Raw genomic sequence first — 25595 nt, 5'->3', positions numbered from 1 at the left:
GCTGAAAGCCTGATGGGGGTAATGGCTGTTTTTTCCATTTTAAAGGCAGTTAGTGACATAAGAAGGGCTATTGCAAAAACAGTAATCAAACATGTTTTCATACTGTTTCACCCTTTAATGATTTTACCAGTGTGCCCAAGATCTGTTTACAGCACATAATGGTGAGTTTGAGTGTACATTGGCAGTGTTATAAATAAACAATAAAGTTTACTGCCAGGAAACAGCCTAGCACAGAGCCATTGAGAGCTGGAGTAACTAAGGGACAGTTCAGGCCGATTGGATTTAGTCTCTGATTGGTTGGAATTCCCCTGGGGGATCCCGCCATGGAAATAACTCAAACCGAGTGCAATCTCAGACTGGAAGATGGAAATGAGTGTACGAGTTGACAATTCAGTCTGAATATCAGGCTATAGTAGCTAGCTCAGGGATACTCGACTTGCTTTGTCCGGGGGCCACTTTCGTAAAATGATAGGAGGCCAGGGGCCAGGTAATACACATTAATATAAGTTTTTCTGTAGCGGATTGTAGGATTTTGGGGTGTCAGCCGGAGTTTAGTCTGACAATTTTGTGCACACGGATAGTTCGTTTAAGTTAGTTAGGTTAAGTTAGTTAAGTGCATATTTAGTGCCTGGTTGGCGAGCAGACAGTGGTATTTGACAATTTAGCTGGAGCTCAGTCAAACTTTATTTCACGATAGTTTTCATTGTGAATTAGAAAATGGTCGGGGGGCCACTCTGCACCCTATCGCGGGCCGCATCTGGCCCCCGGGCCGCAAGTTGAGTATCACTGCGCCTAGCTGCTACCTGCATCATGAGGCTAGTCCATAGCTGCTACCTGCATCATGTTGTGAAATCAGCACATCATATATTTCTGACTTCAGTTCAAAGCTGTTTTCACCGTATCGTACTAGTATACTGTGAAAGTACACTGCCAAGTGGAGTGGAGGTTCCGTCGCCATCCATCAAATGCTTGCCGGGTTCTTCGTCTTTACAGCGTGTGTCAGTGACAGACGGCGGCCTGCACAGCTTCTGTGTCGTGTGGCCGTTATGTCACAGTTCAGTGGCCAAGGCTGCCGTTACAGTAGTTCATGCTGCCTGGGTACACGGCTACCTGACAGCCAAGACCGATAGTGAAGTAGCTCATTAAAGAAAGTCCTGACACCTCCCAACAATGGAAGACTTGTTCCATTATAAGTGTTTTGTTAAAAGTTTCCAAATGATAACAGGATTGTAGATACAGAAGGTAATCATTTAAAGCCAATTTAAGTCAAATATTTTTTAGTTAATAATGCCGATCAGAGCATGGTGGCTCATTTCTCCGCTGAATCTGATCAATTATTCTGAGACTCTGGGGCAAAAATAATGAGAGTATAAATTTGGTGACAGATCCGTATCATTCATCTTGACTGAATCTGTCATGCCCTCAGCCTCATCTACCCCCTAGTCTTTTCCCCTTCTTCTCTCTATGTGTGGTGTATGAGTGTGTGTGGCATGATTGCAGCAGATTGGAGCCTGCTGTGTTGGAGTCGCAGGCCCGGTTCTACGGGGGTGCAAAAGCATGCATTGCACCCTTATTTTAGTTGTCTGCAAAGTATAATTTTTTTTTTTTTTTTTTTTTTTTTTTTTTTTTTTAAATAAATGCTACAGCTGCACACTTACTGTTTAAACTTGAATTATAGTTGTTGTTTTTCTTTGTTCTTTGATGTGATTTTATGGCTTTTTGGCACCTATATGTAACCTTTTAAGGTTGAGATAAATGTATTATCATTATATGGTCCAAATATTTCAGTAAAGCACTTGAAACACTTGAAATATTCTTGCTTGGGTGGTATCATTCTACTTGAAATGATGGTCAAATGCATTATTTTGAGTAAAATAACATTCGGCCGGGCATCTGCACCCCTTCCTATCTAGGATGCACCCCTAGTCATCTTGTTCTGGAACCGGCCCTGTGGAGTCGGAGCCTCAGCTTCACAGCTGCCTGCCATCACAATCAGCCTGCCTACTTAAGCTCCAGCCCAACACCCAGTCCATGCCGGATTATAGATTGTCTACACGTCAGTCGCGGCTCACCAGCTTCTTTAGCAATTGGTTGCTTTCTGCTCAGTTCTGATATTAACCTCTCCTAAATCTCTTTGCCCAGGATCTCCAGCCTGCCTGCCTGCCTGCCTGAGCCTCTGGACTCCTGCCTAGCCTGCAGACCTGCCACCAGCCACACTCTATGAATAAACACCTGTTCTCCCTGCTAACTGCCTACCGTGCCTCTCTGCCTTTAAAGTCCTAACTGTTACACCGGGTCCTGACAGAATCAAAGTCAATGAAACTGTTGCAGAACAACAACAGAGTTATGAGAATGTGAGCTCCATATTATTGGAAAGCACTGACAACATTAAAGAGATAAAAAACAGTGGAGGTTTTTGAGAGTCAAAACATTGACTAATGTTTTTTGTGAAGAGACACGTTTGTCAAAAAATAAATATCACAAAGATTTATGTCTGAACATTCAGGAGAGCGGGGCTGAACTGCTCTCAAGGACGATCACACAGCAGTGAATCATCAACGGGGTTTGGTTGGTATGAGAGCACGGTGACAAACGCCATTAAATATCTGAGAACAATCATGTTCACCCTACGATCACCTTGACCCTGTTTGCTATTTGTCAACTATTCCACTTTCTATTCATCAATTTAACATGAGCTTCCATCAAGACAGGTGGGCTAGCTGCTAGCTCCGTTTGTGAGACCAATGCGCAGGTAACTTACACGTGCATTATTTTTGAATGGCCTGCAGGGGGCGACTCCTGCAAAAATAAGTCTGGTTACATGGAAGTGAATAGGAAAATGTTAGGGTGAGGGTTAACTAGGGATGTTAATGATTAACCGATTAATTGCCGTTAAGACACAGATTAAAATGTAATTAACTGATTAACCGACAATGTGTTCTGTGCATCATTTCTGTGGTGGAACTCACATAGTCTACTGTCCTACTCAAGTACTGTTACTTTAGTGGAAATTAACTCAAGTACAAGTAAAAGTACTAGGAAATGACTCGAGTAAAGTAAAAAAAAAAGTAGCCTATTTAAAAGTACTCAAGTAAAAAGAGTACATATGCCTTACTTTTTTAATTATGTATATTATGTACCATAATACATTTCACACAGATCCAGCACACGTTAGCAGTGTTAGCTAAGCTGTTCCTGTCTTTGTCTGTCTTGTCTTTCATACTGAACAGCTGGTTCAGATGCAGCAGAGATGCTCAGTTTGGTGATTGTCTCCTTTGCCAGACGAGCTAAAGCTGCTAGCAGCAATATCACAATCTGATAGGCTACATCCATTTAGCTATCAGCAGGGTCAGATTTCTGAACTAATATGATGATGGGGATCATTATAATTTGATCGTCTACACCTGTCTAATTCAATTGGCCAGTCTTGAACGTGATTTAATTTAATTGGCCACTGCACTAACGAGCCACCAGTTTGGGCACCCGAAATGCGGAGGTGATTCTGCCTGTTGGCAAGCAGTCCCAATGCTACCGTGCTGTTTTCATAGTGTGGTGTGCAAAACAAAAATCTAAATTTAACTCATTTACTCAGTGTACATTTAAAGGTACTCAAGTAGAATATCTAGTATTGAAATGACTCAAGTAAGAGTTAAAGTAGGCTATAGCATTGATTATACAAATACTTATATATTATAAAAGTACAAATCCTAAAAAAAATCACACCCAGGTGTTGAAGTAAGCGGTGCAGGTGTGCAGGTCCCATACTCTCTGTGTGTGTGTGTGTGTGTGTGTGTGTGTGTGTGTGTGTGTGTGTGTGTGTGTGTGTGTGTGTGTGTGTGTGTGTGTGTGTGTGTGTGTGTGTTGTGTGTGTGCGCGCGCCGCTCTCTCCATAGCGTGCCAAAGTCTCGCCAATGAGGAAACACATTCTCCATTCATTTCCAGACGTTTCTTAAATTGTGCGTGTGTGCGTGCGCACACATGAATGTGTGTGTATATGTGGGCATTTATGCATGCGTGCATGTGTGCCTTACCGGCATTGAAACACTGTCATCCTCGACATGAGACGCTGTCTCTCTCTCTCTCTCTCTCTCTCTCTCTCTCTACGCCTGTGTCTCTGTGCAGTCAGACCGGGGAGCTGGGGGCGGGGCCTAGGCTAAATCTCGCAGACTCTCCATGCACACATTATTGTCACTTACAGAAGCAGCTGCACGGCTTAAAAATCGACTCAAGTAGGCCTACTTGTACTTGAGTACTTGTACTTGAGTACTTGTACTTGATTACTTGTACTTGAGTACTTTCCACCTCTGCACTCAAGTGCTCTCTCAAATGCAAGGGACAAAAAACTAATTGTTGTTGAAAACACCGGGGACATTTTTTTTCATTATTCATTTAATGTATAAACAGAAGTAGCTATAAAGATGGACACGTTTGGTTTTCATCCAACACACGCGTCTGTCTGTGAATCTCTCTCCTGGGTCTTCACTCGGGTCAAATAGGTGATTTGACAAAGAGTCCAAATAGGACCAGTTGGGAATGAGAACGGGTGGAAATAATTGGACATGGCAGGAGCTTGATCCTTCAGAGAGAAGGCTCTGACTCAAAGGCACTCATGTGTTCTGATTTCTATCAGCAGACCATGTTTGAAGAGCCATGATATCCTCTGCACAGCAAATGCTCTCAAGGACGGAGAACATTCACCCATGAAATACTACTGCAATGTCAAGCATGTTGAGTCCAGTCTATATAGAATAAAATCACTGCTTGGGGAAAATACTATAACAGGCCCAAGTTCAATAAGACACAGGAACAGTGGAGAAGTTATTCTCTGGTGTATAGCTTTTCAGATGGAGAAGTTATTATCTATAGCTGTTAGAAGTCTGCAGCAGAACAGTGGAGAGGTTCTTCTCTGGTCTATAGCTGTTCAGATGTCTGCAGCAGAACAGTGGAGAGGTTCTTCTCTGGTCTATAGCTGTTCAGATGTCTGCAGCAGAACAGTGGAGAGGTTCTTCTCTGATCTACAGCTGTTCAGATGTCTGCAGCAGAACAGTGGAGAGGTTCTTCTCTGGTCTACAGCTGTTAAGATGTCTGCAGCAGAACAGTGGAGAGGTTCTTCTCTGGTCTATAGCTGTTCAGATGTCTGCAGCAGAACAGTGGAGAGGTTCTTCTCTGGTCTATAGCTGTTCAGATGTCTGCAGCAGAACAGTGGAGAGGTTCTTCTCTGGTCTACAGCTGTTAAGATGTCTGCAGCAGAACAGTGGAGAGGTTCTTCTCTGGTGGATGCTGTTCAGATGTCTGCAGCAGAACAGTGGAGAGGTTCTTCTCTGGTGGATGCTGTTCAGATGTCTGCAGCAGAACAGTGGAGAGGTTCTTCTCTGGTCTATAGCTGTTCAGATGTCTGCAGCAGAACAGTGGAGAGGTTCTTCTCTGGTCTATAACTGTTCAGATGTCTGCAGCAGAACAGTGGAGAGGTTCTTCTCTGGTCTATAGCTGTTCAGATGTCTGCAGCAGAACAGTGGAGAGGTTCTTCTCTGGTGGATGCTGTTCAGATGTCTGCAGCAGAACAGTGGAGAGGTTCTTCTCTGGTGGATGCTGTTCAGATGTCTGCAGCAGCGCTCACCTCAGCTGGGAGCAGCTGCTGCATTGAAGCTTCTCACTTTGTCTGAGTGGCCACATGCCTGATCAAGCCCTGGAGGTGAATTGGCTCCTTAATAAGTGGTATTCTTCTCCAAGATTAACTTAATTGCAATCAAGCTGGGTGATAGAGTCAATTGATTTTGTGTCTGCGGACAAACACTCAGCGCATTGTTTCAAGCACAGTGGTGGATACTTCTGAACTTTACTCCTCAGAATAATAGCTCCTACATAAATGTAGACTATCTGTGAGTTTGCTCACGAACAAGGCTATGTTCACACCACATGCCTCCATGCTCAATTCTAAATTAATGTTTATTCTGTTGTTGTTGTTGTTGTTGTTGTTGTTGTTGTTGTTGTTGTTGTTGTTGTTGTTGTTGTTGTTGTTTTGGGGGGTGGGGGGGGGGGGGGGACCACTCATATACATTCTAGGATGTAACCCATACATGATATCAATATGAATTGGCAGAGAAGCTGAGAAAAAAACATGCACAGAGTAATAACAGTCATGCTTTCTTCAATCATATTTCTATTACAGCATGTGCTTTCAAGTTTTGCCTGAACTGAGGTGTCGCACAAACATCGATCTGTGTCTCTCTAATGGCTCATTTATACTTCATTTTCATACGTAAATAGATGCGTCCGTTTCAAACGTTATTATCATCACTGCCCACATACTTCCATGCGTCTTTCACGTTGGTATCATGTTAAGCAATACATCCACCAGTGGGCAGTAGAGAGTCAAATGTATGAGTGTGTGTGTGGCTTTGCTGCGTTTCATGCGTATCCGTAAGCTTTCAGATGATGGACAGAAAACGCACGAAACTAACGCAGAGTGCGGACAGAAGGCTCTGTCCGTCTATCTCTCCGATTCTAAGCATGCAGGCCACGTCCGTAGAGATACAGTCTCTCTCATCTCTCTAAGTGGCTGCCGTGGGCGCCGACATTATTACAGCTGTCTGAGATGAATGATGTATGATTGACTTAATGTCATGGAAATGGGGACAATTAATTTGAGCGCTCAAATTCAAAGTCAAACATTGGTCATGTGTCATGGGATTCAGATTCAGCTGCTCATATCCACGTGGACCAGGGTTATGGTTAATGTGACTCCCTGTTGTTTTTTACTGTTCACATCAGCTCCTTGAGCATTTCCCGAGATGTATATTATGTTCGGAAGCTCACACTCTTCAACACCAATGGCTTCATGCTATATAGCTTCATGCTATGCCGTATAGTATACAGCCCTATGTTTAAATATAGCAACATTGCTGTGGGTCACACCTGACCTGGTCGAGGTGGTTGGTGATCGTTGGCCCCGCTGTGAGGTTAACTGAGGTTATGGTCCCATCTGCTCTGCCTTCAAGCCACCTGCCTGCGGAAAGAGTCAGAGGTTTATTAAAGAGATTGCATTAGGTCACTCAATTCACATCAAATATGTATGGCCAGGCCAGGCAGGCTATGTGCTCTTATAGGTCGGAGCACGTGGAATGTTGGAGATGTTTGCTTACAGCCTGCAATCTACCGGTAACCTTGGCTCATAAAGCTTTACGGAGCCTTAATGTGGCCAGTGAGTCTTAAAGCAGATGCTATTACTTCACCTTGAAAAGGTCACAGATAAAGTGACGACCAAGAAGGAGAACCAGTGAATAGAACCCCACATATAAATCTGATTTGTTGCTACATGTGGACTTGATGGTTTTGGCTGTGCAATAGAGTGTCTGACAGCACACTCCTTAACAAGAATGTACCATAGTGTGACTGGAGCGCACCCCACTTTGTATGATCTATATGAGCATATATCTGTATGATCGATTGCAAAGGAACGAGAGCAGGAAGTCGCCTAAAAGGAAAAGCACCAAGATTAGTTCACAATTTATTAGACTCTCACTGCAGTGCAAGAATGACTGAAACAAATCATCTATGTATATGGAACCACTGGCCCATAACAAACTCATATTAGCTCCACACAGGCTTTGCCGTGGTTGTAAACATGTCCGGTGGCCTATAGGAGAATAAGCAGTATTCTTAATGGCACTGTAAATTGATGTTGTCGTTTGCTGTCAATCAAATGCTGTGAAGAATGCAGATTCAGCATTAATGAGGTGTGTCTAAGACACATCACTGGAGACCGGCTCTGTTTTCATCATTAAGAATGCAGATCAGCATTAATGCGGTGTGTCTTACATCACTGGAGACCGGCTCTGTTTTCATCATTAAGAATGCAGATTCAGCATTAATGCGGTGTGTCTTACATCACTGGAGACCGGCTCTGTTTTCATCATTAAGAATGCAGATTCAGCATTAATGAGGTGTGTCTTACATCACTGGAGACCGGCTCTGTTTTCATCATTAAGAATGCAGATTCAGCATTAATGCGGTGTGTCTTACATCACTGGAGACCGGCTCTGTTTTCATCATTAAGAATGCAGATTCAGCATTAATGAGGTGTGTCTTACATCACTGGAGACCGGCTCTGTTTTCATCATTAAGAATGCAGATTCAGCATTAATGAGGTGTGTCTTACATCACTGGAGACCGGCTCTGTTTCGACCAAGAGTCGAGAATGGATCATTGATGTAATGTGGACAAGGCATTACTCTAAAGATGATGCATCATTGTGGTCAAGCTAATTCAGCAAAACCTCTCTAATGATAATGTTATATTATGATGATAATGTTATATTATGATGATAATGTTATATTATGATGATATATTATGATGATAATGTTATATTATGATGATAATGTTATATTATGATGATAATGATATAGTGATAATGTTATATTATGATGATAATGATATAATGATAATGTTATATTATGATGATAATGATATAATGATAATGTTATATTTAGAGGACCATCATAAATATCCACACCATGTGTTTCTATGTAGACATAGATATATTCTACACATTTTGTAACTTAAGGCCCACTTCTGATTGTTAAAAAAATTCTGAGGATCACATTCCCAAATAAATAATGCGGGGATAAACACGCGCGCGCACGCACACGCACACGCACACGCGCACGCACGCACACACACACACACACAAAACGCTGGGCTGTATGTGTGTGTTATGCCACTGTCAGCTGCCTGGTGATATTGAAACATAACTGGTCATTGAAATTATGCATTTTAATTTGATGTTTTTTTTATGTTTTTATGAAAATGTCATTTTCTGCGACTATATTTTCGGTTAGTGTGGACTGTCTACTAGCTGAGATGAACCTTACGTCTCTGTGGCGCAACAAAACAAAGATCGACTTTAGTGTCAAACTAACTAGTTTGAACGTAGCAGTTAGTGTGATTACATCTCAGAGCTTGGTAGTAGGCTACATTTTGCTTCGCTGTTTGTCATGATGTAAATCAGGCAATCGTTTCAAATAGATTTTATGCCAATTGATCTGGAGAGTGCGGGGACCCCATTTGTAATCAAATTAACATAATCAATGTAGAGTCATCAGCTGAGGTTGGTTTTCAACCTGCAGTATGACTTTGAGAAAATGTGATACCATCGAATAATACAATCAATCTTTGCGTTGGGTTATTATTCTTTTGGAGACTGCATTTCATGACTGCACATGTGTCGGAGGAAGCATGGTGCTAGTCTACAACTCTCCCCAGATCGGCACGGCAGTGTGGGTGGAGCAACGACCGGGACAGCTTGGAGGGGGGAATTGGCCAAGTAAAATTGGGGAGAAAATGGGGGGCATTTCATTTTTACAATGGCTACTTTAGCATGCTACAGTACAAATTACATTCGATTTTTTTGTTATAACCGATCAGAACATCTCATTTTTGAGGGGCTAGATACTGTGGTGTTCAATGTCGCTTTCGGTATTCTTGCAGCACACCTACGGATCGTGTTTTTGACGGATGCTGTGACAGAGAGAAGCAGTTTCAGATCCGAGCGTATCTGCAGGTTCACCTGCTCCTCTGAAGTCAAAATGCCCTCAGAACTCAAACATGCCTCCATTAGATATCAGAGCATTTTCATTTTTGTCTGGGCACATTCACATTATGTCTAGGCTATGTGTCCCAGGGACAGGCTACTGACCTCTGCCTTGGGGCCAATCTAAATGCCTCACGGATGGTAAGATATTAATTAATCAGCACTAGTAACACACACAGTGTTGGGACATCTCTCCTTTCTGCAGGGATCCCACAGGGACTTGGGGACAAGACCAAGGAGCAGCACATACTGTATGTCTCTTGTGTTTCTCCCCAGGCATTTAGCAGAGCTGCCCTTCACAGAGACTCACAACCACTACGATTACCCACAACTCCCCCCTAACCCTAACCCACAACTCCCCACCCAAAGTTTAGCTGACGGTTTGCTCCCTTCACCTCAAGTTAATTCATAAATTAACTATGTGTCAAGCTGCTGCTGCTGCTGTAGTAGTTGTTTTGTGTCTTGTTTTGATCAGGAATCCCTGTCCTCTCTCATCCCTGAGTTGCCACATGCTGTACAACATAGTAGCTAGCTACTAAAGTCAGATAGATGCACAACTTCTACAAGCCCTGCAGGCTGCTGATGCTGCACCAGATGCTGATCGGCTCCTGAGGGAAGTATAAAAGCCATAGTAGCTCTGTAACAGGCAGTTATTTGGTAGTGTTTCACCAATGAACATGCTTTTCAAAAGGCTCCCTTGCGTAGAAAATGTAAAACAAAGTCTCGTCTTTTGGATTCTCATTATGCCAACAAAATTGTTTGATGAGCATCACTGTGAAATCTACATCAGCTCTAGATGTAGATGTAAATCTACATCTACCCTATTACCCCATTGCCTCGCAGAGAGTTGGTACATTGCAGTTCAATATCAAAGTTTTTATTTTTTTTATTTTTTTCATGTCACCCACCTTCCCTCTGACCTCTCCATAACACCACCAGAATGACTGAGTCTGTAAGGGCCTGCTCTGAGTATCTGTGTGCATCAGAGAAATCACCGGAAAGGAGCAAAATAACTTTCATCATCATGTAGACAGGTAGAACATGCTGTTGAGGAGAAAGCTCTCTCTCTCTCTCTCTCTCTCTCTCTCTCTCTCTCTCTCTCTCTGTCTCTCTCTCTGTCTCTGCTTTCAAAAATGTTGGACAAATTGAGCCAGCCTCCAAAATGTACAGGTGTGGTACCCCGTAATTAGCCTATAAGTACAGATCTTGTTACCCTGTAGTTAGAGACTAAATTCACTTCTTCTCCCCCGTAGTTACACTGTAAGTACAGGTGTGGTACCTCGTAATTACCCTATAAGTACAGCTCTTGGTTATTTTCTGTATTCTAAAGCGTTACCAAACTTTGTCTACTTCGACCTCTGTTCAGCTCCCATTTCTTTTCCTTACACTTTGCTATCTAAATCGCAGGAATATTCTCACACCTTTTTTGTCGCACGCTTCATTGCTGCTCTCTTGTCATGTTGGTGATGATCAGCTATTTAAACTCATTTTGTTGTTAATCTCATTGTAAGTCTGTCTGTGTCTATCTGGATCTGGATCAGAACCTTGGCTACATTTAATAGATTTATTTATTTGATTACCTGTGGAAAGCTGGCAAAGCATTCTTTCTTCCACCACTGACCTGTTTCATATTCACACACATGGGAGCCACCCAGTAAGCGCAAACATAATATTAGCCTATATATTTTTATGTTTTGAGCCATGTTAAAATACTAAGCAACTCAAAAAGATGAACCACTGGACTGACGCAGGCTTGTATTTATATAGTTCCAGACGGGGGGGGGGGGGGGGGGGGGGATGTATCACAGATCTTGTCGTGTGACAAGCCAAACCAGTTGACTCCATCTGCAGGCTTTCCATTGTCAAAACACTGTGAGATGTCATCTTGTTCAGCAACACATTAGACCTGTGTTTGGGCTAGCTGTCTCCGTATCTGCTCATCTGTTGTTCTGCAGCTCGTGATGTGAGTCACAGAGGAGATGAGTCAGGCTCAGATTGATCTGTCGAGGCAGAGGGGCGGAAGGCGGTCCACCACAACTCTCATGTGATCTGGATTGTTTTCTTCCTGGATGATGGATTTGCAACAGCAAGGACCAGACTTCTGGGGGAGATGATTGAGATGGAGATGGATTGTGGGCAAAAGGAGAGAGAAAATTGCTCGGCTATTCTACCAGCGTGAGTAGAAGGCAACGTGCCGCACACCACTGCAGGGAATCAATCTATTCTACCAGCATGAGTAGAAGGCAACGTGCTGAACACCACTGCAGGGAATCAATTCCCCCGAAGATCCCATTAAATTCTGAAGAAAAAAGCCTAAAAGTCAATTGCTGCACACACTTACGTTAAAGGGGAATTTCTGTATTTTTCAACCTGGACCCTATTTTCATATCCGTTTATGTATAACTAAGTCATGTGAACAGAAGTGTTTGAAATTGGTGCGGTATTCACCAAGATCGCTTCAGTTGGCAGCCATGTTTTACATGCCGCTATAACGAGCTTGTTTTTACCACCGACAGGATCAGATGATTCCATCATGACATTATTATATAGAGATAGATCCAAGTCCCGCGAGAGTCTCAGAGAGTTGCGCTGTTTGCCAAAAGTCAGCTGTGGTGGGAGGCGGAAAGGTGGGACTGGGAGCTGCCATGTTTGTTTGGGAAAACAGCTAGCATAGCTGAATGATTTTGAAGCGTTGGGTTTGACCAAGTAAAACAATTTTTATAAGCATTTTACGAAATGTCTAAGAAAAAATAAATGGCGGATGAAATCCCTTGGTTTGTATGCCTAATCCGGAAGTGGGTGTGACTTTGGCTCTCTATAAATTTTATTTAGGAAGTAAGTATTTTTACCTGATGAAGGTCTGATCGACTAAACGTTGTTTAATTAAAGTTTGCCAATTACTGGATGGTGTGCGGGAATTCTTTATCTTCTACTTATGGACCCTATCTTCCGACGCACCTATCCTTAAGACTGTGAGGGTGTGCATCGGCTCTTCTTTCAAGTTATAAGCATTTTACGAAATGTCTAAGAAAAAATAAATGGAGGATGAAATCCCTTGGTTTGTATGCCTAATCTGGAAGTGGGTGTGACTTTGGCTCTCTTTAAATTTTATTTAGGAAGTAAAAGTGAAAGTTATTAGAAATATAAATACTCAAGTAAAGCACAGATTCTACCGAAAGAGACATAACAAACTACAGTATTACTACTTTGTTACATTACACTGTTGAAGAAGGTCAATGTTTCGATTTCGGTCACAAGAAGTTGAGCATAATTGTGTTATTTCTGGCAGAGTCAAGCTCAGCTCACAAACCCAGCCCACATCAGCTGACTTCCCTCTAGGCTTTCATTGGCTAATTTCATACAGAGCGCGGGCCCAATAGCTGCTTCATTTCCACCTTGTTTTTTTCTGCTTTCCTTTCATGCTGTGTCTGACTTAACCCTCATAGATGGTTAACTAATAGCCTACTTATCTGCATAGTCTACGCCCCCTATAATTGAGCATTTCTGGTCAATTATTTTTTAAACAATGACATTTCTGATTCTGTTGTCATTGTTGCTTGCTCTGGTATGTACCAGGGGTCTTTGGTGCTGCTCTCCCTGCCTGCCTTAGGCTTTCCATGTAAGCACATGGAATATAAATATTGCATAATTATGATAGCTAATAACGTTTATTTTTTGACTATAGTGGTCCTGACAGAAAGGTCCTTCTAATACTTTTAATAAATTAATGCAGTGATAAGTGTGTGCGGGATTGACTTTTTTCTTTAGTATTCTATCAGCAGCACAGCACACCGGAGCATGTGAATAATTTATAAGCCACCTCACGTCAACGGGGTCAGGAGCTGAGAAAATATTCTCTTCGGCTCAACCTGCCATGGTTTAACATCTCCATGTTGAGCAGTGAGGAGCTGTCAACTTCAGAGATCAATAGGCCCATTTCACAGCAACCGTTTTGAGGTGGTAAAGCAGGCATAACCAACATTAACGAGGGCCCGCATGGCACTGGAACACCTCAATGGAATGGAGCCATCATTAATGGTATTGATTACGCCTGCTTTACTTCCTGCTTACCACCTCAAAACGGTTGTTGTGGAATGGTCCATGGCATCTCCAGGAAATACTCTAGGGCAGCGTTTCTCAACTGGTGGGTCGCGACGTGGGTCGCGGGGCCGTTTTGATTGGGTCGCGGACATTGGCCCAATTTTTTTTTTTTTTTTTTTTTTTTTTTCATTTGAGTTAAATTCAGATTATTGAAACTGGATTAGCCTGACCAGTTTTACTTGTTTAACAAGCTGAAGCATATGCTCTGCCTGTAATTCAAGAGAAGTCTGCCTTTTCATTTCATATTTAATTTTAGTTCAATTCAGATGATTGAAACTGGATTAGCATGGCCCCAGTTTAATTAAAAGTTATGACCAGTTTAACTAAAAAGCATATAGCCTGCCTGTGATTCCTTTTTATTTCATATTAGTTAAATTCAGATGATTGAAACTGGATTAGCATGACCAGGTTAACTTGTTTTATTATTATTATTATTATTATTATTATTATTATTATTATTATTATTATTATTATTATTATTATTATTATTATTAACTTGTTTAAAAACATATAGGCCTGTAATTCAAGTCTGCCTGGTTTTTAGCCCTAGTTGCACTTCTGTTGCACTTTTTTGTTCATTTGAGGTTTATAACAGTGCATGAAGGCATTGTGTATTAAATTAATGCACTATTTTTTGTGCAATAAATTTGAGTGGTTTAAAAAAAAATCTGAAATTTGGGTCGCGACTTCATGACAAGGAAAATAGTGGGTCCTGAGGCTACACCAGTTGAGAACCACTGCTCTAGGGCAGTGTGGTTCCCAAACGGAGGTACGCACACTCCTAGGGGTACGTAGAGGTACTACAGGGGGTACTTGAGAGAAAGGGGGAAATGGTCAAATGTTTGATGAAAATAAATGAAATTGCAACTCTTTCACTCCATTTCTTATCTTGTAATGTTATATTCTTCAAAAGGTATATTATCATATCATATATATAATCAGGTTATCATTCATTCATTGCATCATATGCTATGGTTTTCTAAGCTGAATGTGCTCTAGGTCTATGGGTTCTACCCCCCCCCCTCCCCCCCTTTTTCTTTTTCTTTTTTTGAGGAAGCAGCGCAGCAAATGTAGCTGCAGAACAGGACATTTGAGAACTTTGCAAAGTTGAAACATTGAATGTAGCTTCTGGGCTAACTTACAGCAGATGGAGTGAATTCATGAGAAACAACAGGCAATTTTCTGCTTGACTGATTTCCGCACGCCTGCATGTTGTGACGGCATCATGCAGATCTTAGCCTAAAGAAAAGAACAGCACATATACATTAACCTTTGCTTGGCATGGCATGCACACACACACACACACACACACACACACACACACACACACACACACACACACCTCTTCTTCATCTTAACCATTATAGACCTTATAATAAATATGGACGTAGCTACCGTGACATCAGCCATTGGTTTTTGGGCTCCCGTTTTGAAGCAGTGGGCTAGCTCGGGGGTTCACAGAGGAAGCCGCGGAAGTGATACTGAAAGTTGTAGTTCCTCGAATGGCCACTTGAGGCTGGACCCAAAATGGAGTCGTTCCCCATTCACCCCCATGTTAACTCATTCACCGCCAATGACGTCTTTGACGTGTTATCAGAAATAGCCCTCCCCGCCAATGACGTGTTTGACGTGTTTTTGTTTTTATTGGTGCAGCGCCTGCAGCAAACACTTGCCCAGCCTGTGACACAGACACAGGTCCCTGCCTTCAAAGGGTAGCCGACAGCACGCGATCAAACACATACCGCAGCTGTTGTTTTGAAATTGAGCAAGAGGAAAAGCAGCAAAACGGGTAACGCTTCCTTGTGCAGACAGGAGAAACGCCATTGAAACGCCCTCGGCGCGCTGCACGAGCTGGAGTCGCCTTCCTCTGTGCCAGCCAGGAGAAAACGGGAGAAAGTAATCAAGAGATGTGTTTGATCATCGGAGGAATGAGGAAATGATCGATCAGTTTGCGAGGGCGGTGAGGACGTGTTGAATAGCCGAGGGGAAAACGGGAACGATCATAGATATGACAGGGAGACATGGACGAGGACGGGTGTACCAGAACAAATCAAAATAAACACAGGAACAGCTAGGCAGCAGCGGGCAGAAGGCAGTCACAGCAGCCCGCTGTCCTTCTCAAGAGCTCTTCAGTTGGTTCATGAAATCGCTGGGCTGCGTGCCCTCCAGTGTTGCTCCTGGCCAATCCCAGCGCCACAGGGCGTGGTTATTGCTTATCCTATGTGGGGTTAGAAATCTAAAAGGATCGTGTGTGTGTGTGTGTGTGTGTGTGTGTGTGTGTCTGTCTGTCTGTCTGTCTGTCTGTCTGTCTGTGTGTCTGTCTGTCTGTCTGTCTGTCTGTCTGCACACTCACACCGAGTAAACTGTATTGTTGAATGTAAAAAAAAAGCACTTCATGTGTATATATATATATATATATATATATTTTTTGTCATTTGTGTCCTAACGAATAATATTTACATGTCTGATGTCAATACAGTTCAAAATAAAAGAATTGAGAGTGAGTTATGCCTGAGATTGTGCCCTTTTACAAAAATTGCCTTTTCTCCTGTTTATTTTCTCTGGGAGACATTCTGGGGGAAAACAGGGTGTATATAAATGGCTATAAGTAGAGTACAGAACATGCTAAAAGCTCACTTTTTTTTTCCTGGTGAACCCAGAGACGTACATCTTCATTTTGAGGTATTGCAAATCACTCTGGTGCTAATAGATAATTTACTGTGGGTCTTGAAAGATGACCAACAATTATGAAAATCTTTGGCCTGTGCTAAATATTGGCAGTCCTAAACTGGCGGTGAATGAGTTAAAAGGCCCAACTTTACAACAGGATTAAACATGTTTACAGTCTGGTTCAAAACACAGTTTTGGCCTATATAGCTAATGTCACCTTTCATAACAACTGTACCGGGAGGTGAATTTATATATAACTCGTTAAGAGTACAATAGACGATAGAAAAGATTATGTTTTTGGGGTGATTGACAGGTCGCCTGTCCAGTGATCGTGTAGCTTGCCGATCACGGACCAATAGCAGGTGGCTCTGCACAACAACTCCAAGATGGCGACTGCCACACTAGGCTTCAAAACGGCAGTCCAAAAACCAACGGGTGACGTCACGTAGGGCTGGGCGATATAACCAAAATCTTATATCCCGATATAGGTCATTTCATATCCCGATACCGATATATATCACGATATAGCATATTTTCTGTAAATTCTATTTATAGTTTATATAAAATGACCACATGGCCATTTATTTATGTAGCAGTTAAACCAGTTAAAATGTTGTCAAACCTCACAAAGGATACATGATGAGATGAGATGAGATTAACTTTATTGTCACTTCATGGTACAAGTATCACGAGCGAAATTCTGCTTGGTTCGCTCTCAGAGTCGGAGAGCAAAACCGGGTCGCCATTGAACAGCGCCATGCATTCAGAATACAGATAAGCATGGTTATTATTTACAACACAAATAATAATAATTAGTTGCAGGGCAGTAGAATGAAACACAAACTGAACCACACCACCAATTTCGATTTTCAAAGAGGACACTAGCATTTGCTATTGATTTAAGCACTAATTTGGAATCATATCTAAAAGCGGCCACTAGGCGACAGTATTTCTTTAGTCAACGTCAAAATACCTACATGTTCAGTAGAAGAAGAATAAAACGGTAGAAGAAGAAGAACAACTCACCCAGGGAAAGCTAAAGCTAACGATAGACGTTTTGTTGTCGGCCCTCAAGGGATTTCCTTGGGATTATGAGAGGAGATGTTTTGTCAGGTTTAACGTTAGGAGGACACACGCAAATATGGATCAAACGTGGACTTAACACAGCGCAAATGCCTGGGTAGGCTAGGCGGACGGAGTGGAGGTAACATCTCCCTGCTCTTTAGCCTACTCACCGGCTGATTTGTGCCACTTATAAAGGGACGCAACGGGCTTGTTGACACAGAGTCTGGTGCGTGTGTGGACTGTGGACGTGAGTAAAAAAGAAAACCGAATGAAGAAAGCACAGCGTCATCCAAATGACGGACAATATTGCCGTAAAGAGTGTGATTTGCAACACAACGATATAAACGATAGAGCTTCATATCAGACGAAATACATTTTCTATCGTCCAGACGAAATATATCGTCATATCGCCCAGCCCTAACGTCACGCTGACTTTGTCCATATTTTTAGACGGTCTATGTTTGGAGCTACCCCCTTGGTTTTGACAGCTTAGCTTTAGGGTGGGTTGCTACACTCCTTATCTCCAGCTGCTGTGGTGATGCAGTGAATGCCACAATCAGAATTTGAAGTGATAGAATGCTCACATTTGACTGTTTCATTTATAATGGCTTAAACTTACGTTTAGCCTACAATTGATGCCTGATGAAGGTCGGACAACCGAAACCTATTAAAAGTTTAACTAAGACAAATCCCTCGTATGTAATCTTGGATATTGTGGCAATAAAAGTGATTCTGATTCTAACTACAAGTGTGAAAAGTGTGTGGGAGTCTGTTTTACATTGTTTCCATGTATTTCCCTCCTACACACCTGTCATACACTTATCTACCTATAGGGAGCGCAAAAGTACCTCTTTCTTGTTCTACACTTACAATGGCTGTCACATGATGTTCAACAGCGTTGTCATGGAAATCAATTGATCTGCTGTATGAGACTCAGGAAGATGATGTGTTACCATGACAACTGCTTCATGTGATAACCGTTAACTAACTCTGAATCTCCTGTGTGTGTGTGTGTGTGTGTGTGTGTGTGTGTGTGTGTGTGTGTGTGTGTTTGTGTTGTGCTTTTATTTTCACACATGACAATGTTCCCAAAGCTTGGCTGCAGCACTAAACATAAACATCTAAGCCTTTGTTCACACCATACGCCAAAGCCACGCTAAAGCCACGCTGCAGCTGAGTGTCACGCTAAACCGGTCACACAAGAAGCACTCTCTTTTCCTCAGCGCCTCGCTCGGCGCGCCTTGACCCCGCCCACAACTTGCATTGACTTCATCATGCCTGGCAGCTTCACACTTGGAAAATAGAACAGAATTCAGCGTGGCTGGAGCGTGGCTTGAGCGTGGCGTGGCGTGCGGCTGGTGTGATCGGTATCGCCTGTTAACAAGGACACCGGAATGAAACTGTGTGGCTTCAGCGTGGCTTCAGCGTGGCTTCAGCGTGGCTTGAGCGTGGCTTTGGCGTATGGTGTGAACTGTGAACGAATGCTAAATGTATCTCACTTTCACAGACTGGCCTTCCAGATGTTTTTGGATTTGAACATCGTGTCTGCTCCTCCTCGCACACATGAGGGATCACTGACTACAACCCTGCTAAAACATCCTGATCACGTGACCTCACATTCTGTTTTGTTCTATGGATCAGTCAGGCCTCCAGCCCCGCCCACAGTCATTTACAGACATTACAAAGTGCACGGTCCAATCAGGGAGCTGCCTCGTAACCGGCCAATCAGGAACGCCGCTGGCAAAACAGTATGGTGGCTCCCGAAGTAACGAGCAGTAAGTAAACACAGCCGTTAAGTGCAGTTATTACAGAAATAGACTCAATAACAACGATTAAACAAGAAGTTTCTCGGCGGAAAATCCGATTCTCACTGAGGCAACCCAACCCATGCAAATGAATGCACTCATGGCAATTTAGATAGTGATCATAATAATACAGACAATAATGATAATACAGGCAAAGCACACGAGCTCTGATGACAACTCACCTAATGATAGAGGACAAGCGTCAGCACACTAAAAGCTCATCCAGTCAGTCAATCTATTTTTTGGAGAAACCGGGTCAAAGCATTTATCGTTCATCTGATGTTCTTCCTCAGAGGACATTTGATGATACCTTCTGCCTTGTGGATGCGTGATGTTTTGCCCTCCCAGCCTGATCATCATTATACTTCACAGCAGGCTCCAGTGCTCAGTATTAGAATAGTAGTTTGAGTGGCTGGAGCGCTCTCCATGGCATGTTCCAGGTAAAGCCCATGTCCTGGATTTGAATCTGCTCCAGGACCTCACGTCATCTCCCAAACGTTCCTGTCTCTCTCTGCTTTGTACAGTCACTTTCAAATCCACCACATAAACAATCTAATGAAGCTTATGCGTAAGTTCAGACAGGGAGACTTTCTCTGTGCCACACTCACTCATTCATCCCCTCTTCCCTTTCAGCTGCCCTGCATTCAGATGATTGTTAACTAAATAATTAGTCTCTCCTGATTGAAATTAATTGCCCACAGCTTACTTCCTGTTTCAGTGTTTGCTAATACAATAACTAACTGTTCCCTAGCAACACAATTCAGTGAAACCGTCTATAATAAACATTTCTTTTAAGAGAAAGTCTGTCCTTATCTGAGGAAGATTAGGGTCACGTGTTGAAAAATGTATTTGTGTTGTGAGATTAATCTCAGATTTCGGACAAAGTCGGAATTTTGAGATTAAAGTCAGAATTTGGATTTAACTCTCAGAATCCTGACTTTAATGTCAAAGTCAGAACTAATCTCAGAACTCAATTTTGTCACAGGCCCTAATGCTCTTCTGTACTTAAGTTATCAGGCAGGCATGAACCTGTTACCTTCAAAAAGCCACTTTTTTAGAACGGTCTATTTTGCAGCCCTGACATTCTGTTGTGGGCGTGCCGTGGAACGGGTTTCTTGCGATTGGATGAAACCCTTCAGACAAGCAAATATTTGACACACGTGAGAAGGCCTACAACACAGTTTCGAGAAGCCTTGGGCTGCTTTATCTTAACGGACCTAAAGATATATGCTCTTATCCACTTATTGTGTTCTGTTATCACTTTCCTGGCACCTGGACACTTAAATCAACACAAAAGATTAGAAGTTATTAGATTAGAAGAGTTAGAACTGGGACATCCAGGTAGTGCAGCGGTAGATTCCCTGCCTACCAAGATGAGGGTTGGGTCGCGGGTTCGAGTCCCCGTGTTACCTCTGGCTTGGTGGGCGTCCATACAGGCACAATTGTGTCTGCGCCGGGTGGGAAGCCGGATTAAGGGTATGTGTCCTCCTGGTCACCGCACTAGTGCCTCCTCTGGCCAGGTTGGGGTGCCTGTTTGGGGGGAGGGGAACTGGGGGAATAGCAGGATCGTCCCACGCGCTTCGTCCTGCCGGTGAAACTCCTCGCTGTCAGGTGAAAAGAAGCGGAGGAAGCATGTGCTATAGTCTACAACTCTCCCCAGGTCGGCAGAGGGGGTGGAGCAACGACCGGGACAGCAGGGGGAATTGGGCAAGTACAATTGGGGAGAAAACGGGGGGGGGATCTGAAAAAAAAACTTGATTTAAAAAAGAATGAAGAACTGGGTCAGTCTGCGGCCAAATGAAATGACATAGCAAGTAAACTGCTCTTTAAGTCTAAACCTCAGCTGAGTCATCATTTAACAGAACAGTCTGTCTATCTTCACTGCTTAAGATGAACGTGTTTGTTTACAGTGCAGCTGGATAGGAAGTGGCAGGCTGACATTCAGGCCTGCATGACGACCATTTATAACGATGGCAGACATGCTATTAAAATGAACATCAACATGGAGTCCATTACCAGCTCAGCTCTATAGCACATTAAGATGATGTGTAACACGCTGAAGGTCAGCCATGTTCAGTTCATTTGGCCTCTGTCGAACTCCATCTTCTTCACTCTGTTCAATGTTTAAAGCATACGAGCATGACCCATACATCAGCAATATGGACACAGCATATTGGACACAGACGATGGCTGATTGTAACTCAACAACTAAAGGGTTTTATTGACATTTTACCCTTTCAAGAACCATCAGCAATTTACATGGAAAAGAATACACGGTACACTGTAAAAACACCCGTTATTTTATCTTGTATCCTGACTTATCCCGACACCGCTTAGGCAGTGGTTAGAGAAGCGAGCTTGTGTCTGGAAGATCCCGGGGACCAGCAGGATAATGGGTAGTCTCTCAACGCCAGACCCATGAGACTTCTTACGCATACATTACACTACATTACTGCATGCTGCAGATCTCTCTCTCTCACTCTCTCTCTCACACTCTCTCACTCTCTCTCTCTCACTCTCTCTCATTTAGCCTATGTAGTATGCAGAGTGCAGCGATTCAAAGTAGTATTTGAGTCTGGGGAGAGACTATATAATGAGTGGGGGAAAGTGAAAAAGCATGTGTGTGTGTGTGTGTGTGTGTGTGTGTGAGAGAGAGTGTGAGGCTCTCCTGAAAAAGAGCATTGCTCTCAGTGAGACTCCCCCTGTATAAAGATTAAAAAAAAAATCAAGCTTAGTTTCTATGACTTTGTTCATGTTTTATGATGATTTCTTAAAAAGAATTCAAACTGGCAAGTTTCAAGTGAAATATATTGAAACCACCAGGATTATCTGCAAGTGCATTTAGATAATTTGGCTAAAAATATCACAAAACAAACTTGATAGGTCTGCTTATAATTTTTTGCAGTGCACTCTTGCTCTTCAATCAAACGCAGTCTCTCCTCTGTACTAACAAAGGGGTCAATATAGGAGAGGGTTAATGGCTTCAGGGAGGATTCATCAGGACAATCACTGTCTCTCCCCTCCAGTGCTTCACCAGATACAGACCTACCTTAGCGGACCTTCACCAGATACAGACCTACCTTACGAGACCTTCACCAGATACAGACCTATAGCTTACGAGAGTTTAACTGCCTATGAAAACCTAATATAGCACAAGAGTCACAAGAGTCACATATCAGCAGCACGAGTTGTTTGTCGGTGTCCATGTCCAATCAGCTCATGGACTGAGGCGTTATCTCCCTTCCACTCTGATCTTTGTACCCTTTGGAGACAAAATGCTCTTTGCTTTGAGTTGACCTCATGGTGTGTTCTCTCCCTGTGGAACGGCACGAAAACAAGAGTTAAACGAGCGAAGACGGGAAAACAGCGACGGAAGTCAGAAGAAAGGAGCGGCATGGCATTTTTCCCACTTCCTCTCCGCTCCCTCTTAGATGTCTTCTTCTTCTGTCTCCTTGCTGGTGGAGGTGGCCGCGTGGACGCCGGCCATGTTCTGGTCTTCCCCGGCGAGTACAGCCATTGGTTGAACATGCGGAACATCATGGAGGGGCTTGTGGCGAGGAACCACTCTGTCACCGTTTTGATCGCTGACGCCTCACCGTCCGTCGACTACAACAACGCCCGCTACGCCGGGAAATTCCACTTCCGTGTTTTCCAGGTGCCGTTCACCCGAGCCGAGATGTGGGGCCTCATGGAGGAATTCATCCACTTTAGCATGTACGGATCGCAGAACACCTCACTGCTCCAGAAGCACCTGAAGTACCACGACTTTGTTGGCCGAAGCATAGAGCTGCAGCGGGCGCATTGCGACGCCATTGTGCGAAACGCCACGCTGATGGCGTCGCTGAGGGCTGCGGGCTTCGACGCCGTCCTCAGCGACCCGGCGATGACTCTGGGCACCGACCTCATAGCCGACCTGCTGGGCCTCCCATGGATCGTCTCTCTGCGCTTTTCCTTCGGCGGGGTGATGGAGCGGCACTGTGGCCACGCCCCAGCGCCGCCCTCGTTCGTCCCGGTGCAGCCGCTGGCTTACAGCGACCGCATGACGTTCATGGAGCGGCTAGGCAACGCCGTGGCCTACGTTGGCTTCTCGGCATTGACTGAGGTGTTCTGGAGGCTGTCGGTGGAGCCGTACTACAGCGAGATCAGAGGACGTCCCACATCCATGTGCGAGAAAGAGCCGGAGATCTGGCTGATCCGAACATTCTGGGACATGGACTATCCACGGCCCTTCGTGCCCAACTTCAAATTTGTAGGTGGTCTGCACTGCAAACCAGCCAATCGGCTGCCAGAGGAAATGGAGGAGTTCGCTCAGAGTTCGGGCGATGATGGAATTGTGGTTTTCTCCCTAGGCTCCATGGTGCCGAACCTGACAAAGGACCGGGCTGATGTCATCGCCGCCGGCCTCGCACGTCTTCCGCAGAAGGTGATATGGAGGTACAAGGGAGAAATGCCCGCCACTTTGGCGCCAAACACAAAGCTCTATGATTGGATCCCGCAAAACGACTTGCTGGGCCATCCGAAGACCAAAGCCTTCATCACGCACGGTGGCAGCAATGGCCTTTATGAGGCCATCTACCACGGCGTCCCATTGGTCGGAATCCCGCTTTTCGGCGATCAACCAGGCAACATCGTGCGTATGGTGAGCCGAGGGGCCGCGGTCTCGTTGGACTTCAATAGCATGACGTCTGAGGACCTAGAGGAGGCCCTCAAAACTGTCATCGGCGACCCGTCCTACAAGTCCAGCATCCAGCGTCTGTCGGCCGTCCAGCGCGACCAACCAGTGACACCGCTGGACACCGCCGTCTTCTGGATCGAGTTTGTGATGCGTCACGGAGGGGCACGGCACCTTAGGGTGCAGTCACACCATCTGAACTGGTTCCAGTACCACAGCCTGGACACCTGTGCCACTCTGCTGGCTGTACTCTGCACTACCATTTTTATTCTTTATAAAAGTCTTCAGTTTTGTCTGCAAAAATGCTTTTCTAAAAAGAGTGAACAAAGGGAAAAGACGGAGTGACCTTAGGGCAATCATCCAATTAAAAAAAAAAAATATATATATACTGTATATATATATATATATATATATTTTTTTTTTAATTGGATGATACATGATAATATAATATGATAATGGATGATAATATATATATATATATATATATATATATATATATACAGTATATACCCTAACTCAACAATTGCTGCCTATTTTATCCACCAATCTAGAAAGTTGCCCATTACAGCTTGCTTGCTCGTATCTGTAGCTTAGCTTACATGTAGATCATTGATCTCTTCAGACGTGATCTGCTGCAGATGGCCTGGGATGAATACACGTGAAGTGAGTCGCTTCTTTTCAAACTGTGAGATAATGGGATTGAAACCAGACATCCGTTTGGAAATGATAAGTCATAAAAGCCGCTTTCTGTTTACATTCAAGACTTTTGGCTCTTATCTCACTGTGTAAACTGGTGATAGCACACATAATTTGGCTGTGGGTAAACTTCCCATGTCATATGCGTAATAAACAACTTTACTAAAACCCACTGAGCCACACTGTGCCTCCATGCTGAGATCCAGACAGAGAAGCTTCACAGAAACCCTCTGGCTGAGGATCTGTATTGAAGGAAGATGTTTAGATGGTCGGTGACGCGAGATGAGATCCCACCGGATGTGTCAAGGCTGGATAGATGCCTGCAACAAACGAAAGCAGAGCTGAGTGCGTAACATCAGAGCTGAAAAAGTTATTTTTTAACTGGTTTGGATTATGGTGAAGTTATCTATATGCATGTATCCTCATCCTTAAACAAAAAGGCTGGTCTTATACATCAGAGGAGAAAATTTCATTTGTTGCTTTTTATTTTCAAGAAACTGGCAAAACTACCCATTTATATCTCCAGCCTCTTATCCCATCACACCAGCTACTATAGCATTATCCTCCAACCGGCTCCTTCTAAATGTCCTCAGGGTGCACTCAGACTCAGAACTAGGGAAAACCACTTTCACCTTTTCTGCACCCTGGGTATGAAATGAGCTGCAAAACATCCTTAGCTAACTACTCCCTTCTTTCAAAATGTTTAAAGGGCTTGTACTGACTGCTCTAAAGGAAATAAAGTTGCTGTTTTATGTAGGCTAACCTTGATTTGATTTTAAATGGACCCGCTGTGAGTGTGTGTGTGTGTGTGTGTGTGTGTGTGTGTGTATGTATGTATGTATATATATATATATATACATACATACATACTGTATATATATATATATACTGTATATATATATATATATATATGTATATATATATTTATATATATATATATATATGTGTGTGTGTGTGTATATATATATATACACACACACACATATATATGTGCATA

The 25595-nt window shown here is 43.4% G+C and overlaps 1 pseudogene across 1 annotated transcript; it reads left to right on the top strand.

The window, feature by feature from the left end:
* The first annotated feature begins 465 nt into the window (after positions 1–465).
* On the top strand, positions 466–24849 carry LOC310786974 (UDP-glucuronosyltransferase 2A3 pseudogene; annotated as a pseudogene). The gene is made up of 3 exons: positions 466–487; positions 22695–24148; positions 24805–24849. The product of its transcript is annotated as a UDP-glucuronosyltransferase 2A3 pseudogene (transcript).
* Positions 24850–25595: the final 746 nt, after the last annotated feature.

Source organism: Poromitra crassiceps (assembly GCF_964638095.1).
Source record: "Poromitra crassiceps genome assembly, chromosome: 12".
In the NCBI taxonomy this organism is placed as follows: Eukaryota; Metazoa; Chordata; class Actinopteri; order Beryciformes; family Melamphaidae; genus Poromitra; species Poromitra crassiceps.
This window is presented reverse-complemented; position numbering and strand designations above follow the sequence as displayed.